The sequence below is a fragment of the Cupressus sempervirens genome, chromosome 6, assembly GCF_028749045.1.
Source record: "Cupressus sempervirens isolate cs-2001-9-10 chromosome 6, ASM2874904v1, whole genome shotgun sequence".
Lineage (NCBI taxonomy): Eukaryota > Viridiplantae > Streptophyta > Pinopsida > Cupressales > Cupressaceae > Cupressus > Cupressus sempervirens.
In genome coordinates, this window is record NC_143123.1 from 80,648,350 (window position 1) to 80,661,856 (window position 13,507).

A 13,507-nucleotide genomic window follows, 5' to 3' on the forward strand; every position below is an offset into this window, starting at 1 on the left:
ATATGGCTAAGAACCTCCTTGACTCCCGTAGTCATCATCTATCAGGATGCATCCTATGTAGGCTTTCCTAATATAATATCCTTCACTTCATAATCCTCAATACTAATAGCTTCTACCTGTACCTTCTGGAGGGTGAGCCACTTGTGAAAATAAGTCTTGGTTTTGTGTAGTAGTGATGAATGCAAATGGCATTGCATCATGTAATGGAGACTGAAGCTTGTTCAAAATCTCTGCAATGTCACAAATATCATCCTCTGAAGCACGAAATTGATGCTCGGCACTTCTCATTATTTCCTTTCGAAACCATCTTGGGATATGTCTTTCTATAGCCTTGGCTCTAGATGATGAAGGGATCACTCTTGCTTGAAGTATCTTGTTGTGAGGACTCTTCTTCTGTAGTCTCAGTTTTTGTACATCCTATAGTTTGGTCCTCAACTTCCTTAAAAGCTTGTTGTACACATTCTACTATTTGTGCCTCTTTTGATGGCTCATCAATAACCCTTGGTTCTAGTTTCCTTTGTAATGATAGTTCCTTTTGAGCATGTTCTTCTTCTAAACTTGGAGGTGGAGGTGTTACTAAACCCTTATCTACCATCATGACCTGAGGTGGAGATGGAGGAGTGAGATGAGGACCTTGTGTCTTGGGTGGCATCTGCATCCAATCTTGCTATTGAAGTTCACCTATAAGGGTATCTCTAATCTTATCTCCAACAAACTCTATACCCATAGGCATGAAATAAAAATTTGGGATGGAGAGAACATCATCACCTTGGTCCCTTTGCTCATTCACCCATCATTGTACTTTGTCTTCTGAAGAAGAGAGTTCTACCATTTCTTCTTGGGTGGGTGGCAAGGTATTTGTGGTACTCTTCCTTCTTTCCAATTCTATGGCTTTTTCCACCTGAGTTCTCCTTTGTAGAGGCACTTGCTCCCCCTCCTCATCTGATTCTATCTTCCCCTCATCTGCTTCTTCCTTTGGAATGGTCTCAAGAATAGATGGGTTAGGCACTAATCTTTTACAAACTCTTTGCCTCTTGTTCAATCTAACTTTAATCCTCTTTTTTTTCTATGGAACCATAGGAGAACCAGGATCTTCATGTACCAAAGGAATGGATGTCTCTGGAATTTCTCCCTCTTCTTGTTAACTTGACAAAACAAGAGGCAATGGAAATTCAACTTGGATATGAGAAGCTCCACCAGCCTGGGGCTCTTGGGGACTTGATTCCTCTTCCTGGGAAGGGGCCTGTTCTTCAACATGCTCTACCTGAAACCTCTGAGGAGAGGCTCTCTTCCTCTTTCCCTTCCTCTTTGAAGGGTAGTAGTATCCCACTGGATGATCTAGATGGTAGATTTTTTTAGGCCTGATAGGAGACTAGAGCACAAAGATAGGAACTATGACTTTCCTTCCCTTAACTCTTTTTGGGCAAGCATGTGCATGGAAGATCATTGTATCCTAAACTAGATCAAGTGGAAAGGGTTTCTTGATCCAACTCTTTTTCATTCTAATGACATGCCTCGCTCGATGATTAATATCATCTCCTTCCTCTTTATCAATTTTTGCATTCAAAATGGGTCTCTTACCAACTTTATATGTATTGAATAGGGGATCCAGTAGCTCTTGTGAGTCATGTAGCCTTATCTCATCCAAGATGGTCAAATGGAGAGCCTTCTCTACTAGATACAGATCCATTCTACAATAGTCTCTGATATGGACATCATAGTTATTTTTGGCATTCATCCAATGATCTTCAATGGCATCCTCGTGATAGAACTCCTTTCCTACTAGGTTTTCCACTTTACCAACATTGTCAAAGAATGGCTGAGGAGAGTTATACTCTTCAAGAGGATAATTCTCCCATTCCCACTCAAAAGTCAAGATATCCTACTTTCTCTTTACCTAGTATGCTCCTATTACAAAAGGCCAATCCCAACAAGGCCTTCATTGTCTTTTGATCCTCTCATAAGCTGACTCAATCTGTCGGGATATTTCCATCAGGACAAACTTGTCACTTGGGTACCTCAGGAGTTTCTTCAAATTGATGGATGCACCACCTACCCGAATGTATGTGAATGTCTGAAACTAGATGAAATATGCACCGAGAGCTATGATTTGCACCTTGGCTTCATCGAACAATCTCTTCTCATAATCCCCTTCAATGAATCAAATCTTGGCAAAGATGAAGGCATCGTTCACAATTATCTACTCCTTGCTTTGTAGTGAGAGTTTCTTCTTGACCAACTAAGGATAAACTATATATGGCCATTCATTAGGGTCTTGCATACTACCCTTTTTGTACAACCTGGGATAGTTGTATCCCCTTGCTGCAAGTAGATACACCATGTAACAAGTCATGTAGAACTTCTTCTTGTTCTTTACCATCTGCAACTAGTCACACAAGTTCTCACTAATTGTGGTGGCCCAATTTAGTGGCATCTTTGCATGTCTGATACTCTCAATGAAGTTGACCATGAATGGAGCGAGATGACCCACTACACGTATACCCATAACTCTACTTAGTAGAATGATTAAATATCTAATGTCATCCTTCATGTATCCTCAAGTCATATCCACCTTTTTGATTGTCTTTCCCTGGGGTGGCTTCTCAATGAAGTATAAGGAATATATGATGTCAATGGCCTCCTGGTAATGATCTTTATGCCACCTCTTAGCTTCTTCATACAAAATTCTGATGAACTGATCAGCTCTAGGAAAATGGAAAAATCTCTCAATATTATTAGGTCATAGGTCTAAAACCACTTCTCTAGTAATGCTTTTTACCACCCTTTCATTAGGAACAAAATGCTGAGATAAGGTCATGATCAACTCGGTTGATTATATAGTCCTTGGATGTGATGCTGCATTCACTAATCCAAAATGGATTAGTGTGGACCTCAAGGTTGACCTTTTTGTTGGACTGTTGCAAACTCTAAGGAATTCTCCCAAGTCTCTGTGCTTGAGGTCTATGTCTTTAATCTCAGCGTACTCATTGTGTAACCATGATTTTGGAGTTACACCTTAAAATTTGTAAACAACTGGTTTCACTGCTAATCCAGATGTAGACGCCATCTGATTGTATTACCTACGCATCACAAGAAAGAAAATGCGATCAGTTAATAGATGTTGAAAAAAATGAAAGAAAAAATGTCTCCTCTTGAAGACTTATTCGCTTTATTTTAAAAAATATATTATAATAATAATTATTTTTTATTTTTTATTTTTTTTTTAACTTTTTTTTTTTTTTTTTTTGCAAAAAATATTTTTTATTTTTATTTTATTTTCAAAATTATAACTAAAACCCTTTAAAATAAACATTTAAAAAAAAAAAAAAGGCACAAACTGATATGGGTGTCGAGGTGCAGGCATGCACCATGCAAGCAAGAGTGCCACGCTGGCTCTACGCAAGCGTCTCGTGCAACGTTGCCTCCCCAAAAGGGGGGCCACAAAATCGCAAGTGCAAACACCACGTGTAGCAGTGTGGGGGTCAATCGGCAGCACCATGTGGGTGTCGCGTGCATGAGAGCACGAGGGTCAGTCAGCGGCACCGTGTGGGCACCATGCACATTCAGTACATGGGCACACATGAGAATGTGGGGGTCAGTCAATGACACTGTGGGAGCACCACGCACTTTCAACGTGCTGCACGGGAGCACTGCCCGCATTCAGTGTGAAGATGCATGTATGAGAGTGTGGGGGACAACAAAATAAAGGTGGGGAGAGGGTTTACCTCTCCGTCTCCCTCTCTAAACACTTGAACACCATAAAAATGAATAAAGAGGGGGGAGGACATGAGTTATATAGCCCTCCCTCCTCATGCACCAAAACACAAAGCGCACCGCACCTTGATGCATGCGCGGGAGAGTTTGATTTTTTTGGATTTTTGATTTTTTTGAATTTTTTTGATTTTTTGAATTTTTTTATTTTTTTATTTTTTTTGGATTTTTTGATTTTTTTGGATTTTTGGGATGCAACTTTTAAACAAATTTTTTCTTCTCCCAACTCTTGAATTGTGAGTTTGGGAGTAAAAAAGGTAGGGGATCCCCATTCCTAGTGAGGAATGGGGCATGTGTTATGGAGACCAGAACAAATAACCCCAAAAAAAGGAAGAAATGACCAAGGAATTTCTTCATTAGGAAACATTTCTTTGATGTGTGTCGAACACCAAACAAGCTATGAACATCCCAAGTGTCTTTCGAATGATTCCTCAATCAAAATTGTAGAACTCAAAACCTTCAAACTTAGTATGTGCATTGTGTATTAATTCCTTTTGATATGTCTAGGTATAGTCAATCAGAGTTTTCTGACAACTCAAAACAATCTTCCACTCTTCCTAGCTCATTCATTTAGGAACTCTACGACGGCTTTTGTCAATCAATTGCTTAACCAGATGAGAGAGTCAGTTCGAGGGCTCTTGGTGGGATGTCACGTTCTTTCAATTTTTGGCTTTTGAGTAATTGCTCCATATCATTTAAATTGTTACCTTTGATGAAGCAATATTTTGAATTAAAGATACTTTGTTTTATGAATATATATTTTTCCATTTTAGATCTTGGAATCCTTCAGTCTTAACACTATCTTTTTTTTTTTCTCTGACTACACTTAGATTGTGTAATCAAAACATCAGTGTCATTTCTTGGATTCGATCTCTTATGAACATCCCTTGCATTCCTCTCTTAGAACTTTTTTGGAAACTCTCACACCAAATAATGATCTTTAGCAACCCTTCAAGGAGACCCCTCCTATTTGAGCTACTCAGAGCTTAGATTGATTCTCATCATCTTTGACTTCCAATTGGAGAACACCTAAACAATCAAATCTTTAAATTTGTAAAGTGTTGAGAACTTGGTGGTCTAGGCCTCTGAGTTCCAAATTGAGAGTCTCCTATTTCCACAAGAAATATTCACTGCTTGGTTGGTCTAAGTCACACAATCGTCCAAATATTTTGACAAAGAAATACCTCTTCCTAAAATCAGAACCAAGAAGTGGTTAGTGAAATCTTAAGAGAAAATCCCAAGTACACCCTTCCCCCTAGGATTGATGCAACTTTGAAAGGAAACACACAACATGAAAGTAAACACACTTGCGGAATGAAAATCTAAGCTAAATGTGGAAATGTAATCTAACTAATTTTTTAATTTATTTTTTTAAGGCCTCAAAATAATGCTTTAGAAATTTCCCATTTACGAGAAAAGGAAGAAATTCCTCCTGTAAGGAACTTAGCCTAAAAGTATTTTTTCCAGAATCTCCACAATTTGGTAAGGGCCTGTCCACAAGCGTTGAAACTAGGTATGACTCCCTAGCTTTTCTTTTTCCTTATCCCAAAGTAGGAAAAAGTCAGAGATCCTGAATGATTTGATCATGGCTCTCTTGTCGAACCATCTTTTAACAAAAGCTTGATGTTTAGCCATGTGCTCTAATGCAGCTATTCATTTCTCATCCATTTCTAGAAGATTCATTAATCAAATTTGTACTCTGTCAGCATCTCCAACATACCCACTCATGAATTTCAAAAGAGGAATCCTAAGATTTAATCGGAACACTGGTTCTTTTCCATAAACAAGGAGATATGGAAAAGTCCCCAAGGCATTTTTAACTCTGACTCAACCTATCTACAAGGAATATTTTAGTTGTGTATGCCACTCCCTAGGATTCTCCTTCAACAATCATTTTATCGCAGTGATCAAGTTCTTATTTGTAGACTCCACTACCCCATTTCCTTGCAAGTAGTACTTTGAGAACTTGATAATGAATTTAATTTCAAATGCCCATTGGGTTAAGAATGTAGATGCAAATGTAGCCCCATTGTCGCGTACAATAGTGAATGGCATTCAAAATCTAGTAACAATATGTTCTTCCAAAAAGTCAATCACTACCTTAGTAGTGCAATTTCTGAAAGTCTCTGCCTATGTCCATCATGTGTAGTAATCCTTAGCTGTAAGAATGAATGCATGTCCAGTTGATGATGGTGGGTTTACTGGACCAATGAAATCCAATCCCCACTTTGTGAAGGGGTGCACCTCGTATATTGGTTGTAATGGCATTGTTGGGTGCCTCTCTTTGTTAGCACTAGTTTGGTATATATGACAAGAATGCACATGTTCAAAAGTATCCCTGAATATCAAGGGCCAAAAATAACCCGATCTTAAAATCATGTGAGCTATTGCTTTTGTTAAACCATGTTGTTGGAAATATTCAAGATATGATAGGTTACTAAGAGGGGAGGGGTGAATCGGTAACTTCAAAGCTTTTAAACAATTCAGCACTTTAACCATTCATCATATCTTATCTAATCTACTGCATATATAAGAAATAAAACATCCATAACACATGTACTTAGTGATTTGGTGACCCAGAAACCTTTCAAATAGAAAGTAAAATTAGGGTGGGGATGATACCTACAAAGCTTCATTACTGTAGTATGAAGTTGGCCTATTAAGGCTTAAGATGACCACTTCTAGTGATCTACCTTGTTAGGAGCAAAAAGGACTGCTAGGTCCACCTTGTTAGAGGATTTACAAACATACACTTAAGTATGCACTCTATTAGGAGATTTATACAAAGACTGTTAATTCTACCCTATTAAAGGATTTACAAAGTTGATTCACCTATTAGGATGAAACAATGGATCTACTTACAAACTTAATTTTATGATTAGATCCTTGAAGTATATATCACCTCTTGTGATTGATAGATCTTTACTGCTACTTTTTAACCTTGCTGCTTACTCTGCTCTTTTGCTAATTTGCATTTTACATTTCTCAAACATTGCATGTCTCTTTTTATGCTCTAATCCATACATTCTCTCATTGCTAATGATATAATACATTACATATAAACCATTCCAATATTTACAATTGCAAGGTTGGCTAAAACACAAGTGAACAAAGTATTACTAAGTCGGTCAAACAGTAAATGACTCAAGTTCACTAAACTAACTTGGTGACCTTCTGATACTCAACGTCCACTACATTACTCGGAATCATCATGCACTTGGTAGAAGTGAAGGCTTAGTCCATACTAATCACCTGACATAGTTCTAAACTCGATAACCATTGGAGACTCGATGAATATAGTATCACTTGGTAAAATTGAATCCTTCATTTACCTTGCTTTCACTCAGTAAACATTATACTTTCATTTACTATGCTTCCATCACTTGGTAGGCACTGTGCTTTCATCACTCAGTAAGCATTGTGCTTTCATCACTCGGTAGGCACTGTGCTTTCATCACTCGATAGGCATTGTGCTTTCATCACTCAGTAGGCACTACACTTTCATCACTCAGTAGGCACTGCACTTTCATCACTCAGTAGGCACTGCACTTTCATCACTCAATAGGCATTGTGCTTGGTCAACACTAGAATGCTTGGTGTGAACTGTTGTACAAGATTACTGCTAAATGCTCGGTATACATTGTAGACTGAGTGATGAGCTCAGTAGCTATACTAATACAGATAAGTGTTGTCACTAATGGAAATAGTAACTTAATGCCAACAATCTCCCCCTTTGGCATTAGTGACAAAAACACTTATAAGCCAAAACATATGTACACAGACTGACTGAATGAATTTAGATTTTACAAAATTTATCTTTGTAGAACTGCTACGTATACAAATATACTTATATACACATGCAAACTTTTATTGAATGCTAACTCCCCCTATCACTTATAGTGATGACTTTCCTCTGAATCTCTCCCCCTTTTTGACAATAATGCCAAAGGACTGCATATATACAATTTATATGGCTACACCAAAATGAGATAGAAATTCTTGATGTACCTTAAGAATAGTTGCAAAAGTACTATCCCATGTCTGCTACAAATTTTGACAAGTGGAGAGGGCAATTTGAACTTTTTCTTATAATTGAATCAAGTGATCAGCTACTAAGAAGTTTTGTTCTTGGACCAATGTTTTGCAATGAGTAATATGTTTCTGCATTGTGTCCATGATAGGAAGGATCATGTTTTGGATGTCTATGAGTGTAGACTGGATCCTTGCTTCCTCTCTCAATAGTTCTACCTGTACATCTGCCAAATATCTGATTTTGGTATGATGGGAGGTTGTAGAGGAGGAGTCCACCTTCAATTTTGATGCACTTGATTTCATATCAATGTCAATATTATTTAGTTTATCTTTTATTTCTTTGGTGAAGCTAGAAACATCACAAAGTTTGGCAAAAAGTGATGCTGCATTATTAAAAGAATTTTCAAAATTTCCCAAAAATGTTGATAATTCAACTTGCTTTATTGCTATATTTTGAGCAATGTGCTCTAACACTTTATTATCAAATTTCTTTTCTACTTTCTCAATAAGTTTTTCTCGTCCGGAAGAATCCTCATTGAATTTCTGTATAGCCTCTTCTAACTAAATCAAAATGTGTTGAGTAGAATCTACTTCAACACCTATAGCATCTGTAATAATATTTTTGGCATTCTCAATGATTCTGTATTCCTTATCCCTTTTAGCCCTTAACTTCTTCTATGTAGCTTTCATCTCAATTAGTTGACTAGCATACCTCATCTCTTCAATGGTAGCATTTTCATAGTCAATCTTTGGAATTACTATTTTTGTGTCTAAGTCAATATCTTCTAGAATTTCCTTTCCAGTGATCAGAAGTCTTAATGGATGCTTTTGTTTGACTTTTGTGATGACTAGTTTGACCTTAGGGATAGACACAATAGTGGAGATGGAAGGGCTAGTAGTAAAAATTGGGATAGGACTTGAGGATTGAATGCCAATAGAAGTATTAACCAGATCAAAAATAGGAATGCTCCCCAAAAATGATGATACACTCGGTATAGCAGTATCTGAACTGATTGGATTTAAAGTAGATGTAGATAATGCTAACAAAACTATAGAACTAGCTGGAACTGATGAAAAAAAAATTGTGGAACTTATTGGAGTTTATGGATATAAATTTGTAGAACTTATTGTTGTAGTTGATGATGAAGGAGTTAAGGAGGTTGACTCAGTGGTTGAAGAAGTGATAGACAGCTCGATAGATGAAGTGCTTGGCACATCTATTTTAGATACCTGGAGCTAAGAGGAGGCTAGTGAAGATTGAGCAATTGATGTGGTAATTGTGCTCACAATCTCAATTGCAGAAGCTATCTCCATAGTTGATGTAACAGTTTTTGGTGGAGAGTGAGGAAGGGATGCAATCACTTTTGCTGCAATTTTAACTAGATCTTCTTCTTCCTCATTTGCTTCTTCCTCCTTGTCTTCTTCCTCATTTACTTATTCCTCCTTATCTTCTTCCTCTTTATCTTCCATAAGTGCATGCAACTCTCCTGGAGTAACTGTGATGGATGGAGTGCTTTCAAAATCATCACTGTCACTGCTATCATCATCCTTAATCTCAAATGGATCTTCACTAGGCTTTTGCAGATGATAGATGTTTTTCCACATGTTTGTTGCATCATTTACAACACACTCAATGTATTTGATTAAGATCAAACATGTGTGAAATCTCATCATCATTTTACCTTCATGGTTTTTCATTGCTACCTTTATGTCTGCTCCAGTGAGACTCGGTAGGAGATTCTTCAGAGATTGCTCATATATGTCTTTAACCATTTGGGTGGCTCACTCCCATCTCAGTTGCAATCTCTCCAATAGTTCTTTGCAGATTTGAGAGGCAAGCTGGTCGGGGGAGTATTTCCATTTACCCATTTTATTCAGTACCAGTTCCTCAATCTGCATTTTCTCAACATCAGTTCTTGTTTCAAATTTCAATGCCTTGAAATTTGTGATGCCAGCTCCTTCTAATTGCTTAAGCCTTTCCTTGAATGTGAGAGGAGGCTTGACCAGTATAGGTTCCTACTTACCTTTTTTGGTTCTTCTGGAGAATACTGCAGTGGGCTTTTTCTTAGGTTTGGTAATAGTTACCTTACCTTTCTTCTTTGGTTGCTCCTCTTCAGTTTCATGTTCTCCTTTTTCTTCTTCTCCTTCTTCTTCTTCTTCATCCTCACCTTTTCCCTTGGTAAGCATAAGAGGACCAGTAGCAGTTTTTAATTTTGATATCTTCCTCTTGCCTTTGCTTATGGCCTAGGGTAGCTTGATTTCAAGCTCAATTTTGGCCTTTGCCTCATCATATGTTCTAAAGATTAGTTGCCTTGGGTCTACTAGCTCATTGACCAATGCTTCAATGATATCCCTGGTCTCATCAATATTTACCTCATATAGAAGAGGTTTTACCCATGCAACTCGGGGTCTGACTGCTTGAATATATACCTTATCACAGTCAACCATAAAACATATATCATCTCTATAGTCCTCAACTAATTTTGGTGGAATCTAGAACCTGTTATTCATTCTCTCTTTGAAATCTTCAAAATAATTGTCCATAATGCTATCAAAATTTTCACCCATTTATGCTACAAACTCATTAATCTGATAAAGAATGGGAATGTATTTTCTCCATACAACTGTTCCTTTTGATGGAAAGAATTTTTGAATATAGAAAAATAAGTAGGTCAATAAATAACAAAATTTACAAGGGTTATTCTTTGAAGTCCTTATACTTTCCATATTTTTATTCAGTTGTCTTAACAATAATTTTGACAGATCAAATTCAAGATTTTTCTTTACAATTTTAAATGCCAAATCCATAGCCTCACAAGGTACACTATTCAATCAACTTGAGCTATAGATTTTGTAGGTAATGACATGAATGCCAAACCTTAGTTTGATATTTGATACAATGTTACCCTTCAAACCTCTACCATCCCACTCAGCTAGGGTTTTCTTCTGTAACTCCTCCCGACCTAGGGTTTTAGTGGTTTTTGCTTTGCTAAGCATAGGGAGATTAATCATCTTCTTTGTAATTAAAACTAGCTATTCTAAACATAGTTCCCCATTGTACATCCAACTTAAAATATACCTAATCCGTTTGGTTTGGAAATTTCTAGGCATATGCGATTTATGGGTCAAGCCTTTGGTTTCAAGATGCTTGAATTCAGGTTTCAAAGAACCATCCACACACATTTCTCCTAGGGCATTGTCCATTTCTAGGTTTCTAATTTCTTGAACAGAACATTTGAAATGAGTATGAATATCATTGATAAGAAGTACCTTAGGTAGAATTTGTGATTGAGCTCCATTTGGGTCAAGTGATTCTGCAATGGCCAGAACAATCTTGAAGTTGGGCACTTTCCATTCTGTGCCCTTTACTAGCATTTTTAAACCTCTTTTCGCCTTGGTGCTGCTACTACTCCCAGATGCCATTGCTTCTTTGTAAGTGTAAGAAAAAAATTTAATAGTTTTGTTGCTTTAAAATTGCTTGAAATCACTTGAAGTTGCTTGGAATTTACTTGGGAATCACTGGAAATTTCTTAGCTCTAAAATCGCAATGAAGAATGAAATCGAATTCTGCCCTTTTTGACAAAATTTTTGCCATAAATGCTTGGTACGAAGGTAGCTAAAATGACATAGTGTTTGATAGGCTATCATTTACTTTCTCAGTAGAAGCTTGCAACTCGGTGATTGAACAAAACTTTTAGTTGTTACCGACCCAGCTTGGTAAGGCCTATAACTGACTTTCCTCAGTAGATGCAACTCGGCAAAAGATATGCTTTGTTTGATTCTTTGTGTATCTAGAATACTGATTTGATCATATTACTTTCTTGCATATGGAACTGCTCTAGATATAGCTTGAAGATACATTTATATATCCTTTATGAATCTAATTGGAAATGATCGAGTCACCTACTTCTTGAGTGACATTGCCATCACTTGAACTATCTTGCTCGGTAGATTTTGGAATCCACTATTGCCTTATTTGCTTCCAAATGTTTTCAGCTTTAGCTTTCTTTTCATCTTCAACTCTTCCTATATTCATGTAGTTTTTAGCTATGTGATCGAGTTCAGTGCATGCATAACATCTTACTGTTGTGTCTCTTTTTCTCAAGTGATGTCTTGAGCAGTCTTTGCCAATGTGTCCATATTCTCCATAATAATGACATATGCACTAGGTATTGTAATCCCATCCAAAGATTGCTTTAACAAGTTTTATAGCTATATTGAATGATTTGGATCTGCATTGGAATGCCTTGTGACCATGCCTCTTACACTTGTGACAATTGCCTTCAAATTTTGGTTTTTCCTTGCATTCATTAGCTTTATGACCATGCTGACTACAATTGTAGCATTTACCATTGAATTTACTTTTTCCATTGCTCCAACACCTATTTGATGTGTGGCCTAACTTACCATAGTGATTACAAGTAGGCCTTTGATTCCTTTGGGCACCTTCTTTGGAAGTTTCACCTTCTTCCTTGTAACCAACTCTAGCTTTGCCTTTTTGTCTATGAAGATTTTGCTCACCTAGCTGGTTTAATTGAGCCATGTCTACTTGAGATTTCATCATTCTCTCATTGATTTTCTTTTTAGTGTTTAGGTCATTTTCCAAACTTTCATTGATTTGTCTTTTAGATCTCAAGTCACTTTTTAAGCTTTCATTGATTTGTCTTTCAATGATCAGATCATTCCTCAGGTCTTCATTTTCAGATCTCAGATTCATAATTTCTTCATTTGCATTGGATAGTTGATTTACAAGATCTTGATGCTGAAGGGATTGATTATTTCTTACCTCTAAGTCTTCATTTTCCTTGTTTCTTTATTCCAAGACTTCACATAGCCTAATTGATTGGATTTCTTGTTCTCTTTTAAGTTTTCTTACTTCTTCCTACAGTATGAAGCAGGCCTGTTAAGGCTTACAATGACCACTTCTGGTGATCTACCCTGTTAGGAGCAAAAAGGACTGCTAGGTCCACCTTGTTAGAGGATTTACAAACATACACTTAAGTATGCACTCTATTAGGAGATTTATACAAAGACTGTTAAGTCTACCCTATTAAAGGATTTACAAAGCTGATTCACCTATTAGGATGAAACAGTGGATCTACTTACAAACTTAATTTTTTTATTAGATCCTTGAAGTATATATCACCTCTTGTGACTGATAGATCTTTATTGCTCCTTGCTGACCTTGCTACTTACTCTGCTCTTTTGCTAATTTGCATTTTACATTTCTCAAACATTCCATGTCTCTTTTTATGCTCTAATCCATACATTCTCTCATTTCCAATGATATAATACATTACTTATATACCATTCCAATATTTACAATTGCAAGGTCAGCTAAAACACAAGTGAATAAAGTATTACTGAGTCAGCCAAATAGTAAATGACTCAGGTTCACTGAACTGACTCGGTGACCTTCTAATACTCGGCATCCACTACATTACTCAGCATCATCATGCACTCGATAGAAGTGAAGGCTCAGTCCATACTAATCACCTAACATATTTTTGAACTTGGTAACCATTGGAGACTCGGTGGATATAGTATCACTTGGTAAAATTGAATCCTTCGTTTACCTTGCTTTCACTTGGTAAACATTATACTTTCATTACTCGGTAAGTATTGTGCTTCCATCACTCGATAGGCACTATGTTTTCATCACTCGATAGGCACTGCACTTTCATCACTCGGTAGGCACTATGCT